The sequence below is a fragment of the Schistocerca nitens genome, chromosome 9, assembly GCF_023898315.1.
Source record: "Schistocerca nitens isolate TAMUIC-IGC-003100 chromosome 9, iqSchNite1.1, whole genome shotgun sequence".
Lineage (NCBI taxonomy): Eukaryota > Metazoa > Arthropoda > Insecta > Orthoptera > Acrididae > Schistocerca > Schistocerca nitens.
Window position 1 is genome coordinate 531,734,158 of NC_064622.1, and position 2,946 is coordinate 531,737,103.

The 2,946-nt window shown below is 42.1% G+C and overlaps 1 non-coding gene across 1 annotated transcript; it reads right to left on the reverse strand.

Moving 5' to 3' along the window:
* Positions 1 to 1,577: 1,577 nt before the first annotated feature.
* Positions 1,578 to 1,650, reverse strand: Trnaa-cgc (transfer RNA alanine (anticodon CGC)). The gene has a single exon. It is a non-coding gene; the product is annotated as a tRNA-Ala (tRNA).
* Positions 1,651 to 2,946: the final 1,296 nt, after the last annotated feature.

A 2,946-nucleotide genomic window follows, 5' to 3' on the forward strand; every position in this document is an offset into this window, starting at 1 on the left:
AATTGCATCGGAATTAAATATAAGAGACACAATGCCGACATAAGTACAGGAAGACTGAGTCTTCCTACTGTCTATTTTTTGAGCGTTTCCTGAGTCACCAGTTTTACATTCTGATGCACCTCTGCAGGTTAACTGTATCCCTTGGACCTTCCCATTGACGATGAAACACAGAAATTGCATCGGAATTAAATATAAGAGACACAATGCCGACTTAAGTACAGGAAGACTGAGTCTTCCTACTGTCTATAATTTGAGCGTTTCCTGTGTCACCAGTTTTACATTCCGATGCACCTCTACAGGTTTACTGTATCCCTTGGACGTTCACAGTGACGAAGAAACACAGGAATTGCATCGGAATTAAATATAAGAAACACAATGCCGACTTAAGTACAGGAAGACTAAGTCTTCCTACTGTCTATGTTTTGAGCGTTTCCTGTGTCATCACTTTTACTTTCCGATGCACTTCTGCAGGTTTAGTATATCCCTTGGACCTTGCCATTCACGATGAAACACAGAAATTTCAACGGAAATAAATATAAGAGACATAATGCCGACTTAAGTACAGGAAGACTGAGTCTTCCAACTATCTATGTTTTGAGCATTTCCTGTGTCATCAGTTTTACTTTCCGATGCATCTCTGCAGGTTTACTATATCCCTTGGTTCTTCCCATTCACGATGAAACACAGAAACTTCATCGGAAATCAATATAAGAGACACAATGCCGACTTAAGTACAAGAAAACAGTCTTCTTACAGTCAATGTTTTGAGCGTTTCCTGTGTCACCAGTTTTACATTCCGATTCACCTCTGCAGGTTTACTGTATCCCTTGGACCTTTCCCACTGACGATGAAACACAGAAATTGCATCGGAATTAAGTATAAGAGACACAATGCCGACTTAAGTACAGGAAGACTCAGTCTTCCTATTGTCTATGTTTTGAGCGTTTCCTGTGTCACTAGTTTTACATTCCGATGCACCTCTGCAGGTTTACTGTATCCCTTGGACCTTTCCATTGACGATGAAACACAGAAATTGCATCGGAATTAAATATAAGAGACACAATGCGGACTTAAGTACAGGAAGACTGAGTCTTCCTACTGTCTATGTTTTGAGCGTTTCCTCTGTCACTAGTTTTACATTCCGATGCACCTCTGCAGGTTTACTGTATCCCTTGGACCTTTCCATTGACGATGAAACACAGAAATTGCATCCGAATTATATATAAGAGACACAATACCGACTTAGGTACAGGAAGACTAAGTCTCCCTACTGTCTATGTTTTGAGCGTTTCCTGTGTCATCAGTTTTACATTCCGATGCACCTGTGCAGGTTTACTGTATCCCTAAGACCGTCCCATTGACGATGAAAAACAGATATTGCATCGGAAATAAATATAAGAGGTGGTGGTGGTGGTGGTTAGTGTTTAACGTCCCGTCGACAACGAGGTCAGTAGAGACGGAGCGCAAGCTCGGGTTAGGGAAGGAGTGGGAAGGAAATCGGCCGTGCCCTTTCAAAGGAACCATCCCGGCATTTGCCTGAAACGATTTAGGGAAATCACGGAAAACCTAAATCAGGATGGCCGGGGACGGGATTGAACCGTCGTCCTCCCGAATGCGAGTCCAGTGTGCTAACCACTGCGCCACCTCGCCCGGTAAAATATAAGAGACACAATGCAGACATAAGTACAGGAAGACTGAGTCTTCCTACAGCCTATGTTTCGAGCGTTTCTTGTGTCATCAATTTTACATTCCGATGCACCTCTGCAGGTTTACTGTACCCCTTGAACCTTCCCATTGACGATGTAAAACAGAAATTGCATCGGAATTAAATATAAGAGACACAATGCCGACTTAAGTACAGGAAGACTAAGTCTTCCTACCGTCTATGTATTGAGCGTGTCCTGTGTCATCAGTTCTACTTTCTGATGCACCTCTGCAGGTTTACTATATCCCTTGGACCTTCCCATTCACGATGAAACACAGAAATTTCATCGGAAATAAATATAAGAGACACAATGCCGACTTAAGTACAGGAAGACTGAGTCTTCCTACTGTCTATGTTTTGAGCGTTTCCTGTGTCACCAGTTTTACATTCCGATGCACCTCTGCAGGTTTACTGTATCCCTTGCACCTTCCCATTGACGATGAAACACAGAAATTGCATCGGAATTAAGTATAAGAGACACAATGCCGACTTAAGTACAGGAAGACTAAGTCTTCCTACTGTCTATATTTTGAGCGTTTCCTGTGTCATCAGTTTTACTTTCCGATGCACCTCTGCAGGTTTAGTATATCCCTTGGACCTTGCCATTCACGATGAAATACAGAAATTTCATCGGAAATAAATATAAGAGACACAATGCCGACTTAAATACAGGAAGACTGAGTCTTCCTACTGTCTATGTTTTGAGCGTTTCCTGTGTCACCAGTTTTACATTCGGATGGACCTCTGCAGGTTTACTGTATCCCTTGGACCTTCCCATTGACGATGAAACACAGAAATTGCATCGGAATTAAATATAAGAGACAAAATGCCGACTTAAGTACAGGAAGAATTAGTCGTCCTACTGTCTATGTGTTGAGCGTTTCCTGTGTCACCAGTTTTACATTCTGATGCACCTCTGCAGGTTTACTGTATCCCTTGTACTTTCCCATTGACGAAGAAACACAAAAATTGCATCGGAATTAGTTATAAGTGACACAATGCCGACATAAGTACAGGAAGACTGAGTCTTCCTACTGTCTATGTTTTGAGCGATTCCTGTGTCACCAGTTTTACATTCCGATGCACCTCTACAGGTTTACTGTATCCCTTGGACCTTCACAGTGACGATGAAACACAGAAATTGCATCGGAATTAAATATAAGAGACACAATGCCGACATAAGTACAGGAAGACTGAGTCTTCCTACTGTCTATTTTTTGAGCGTTTCCTGAGTCACCAGT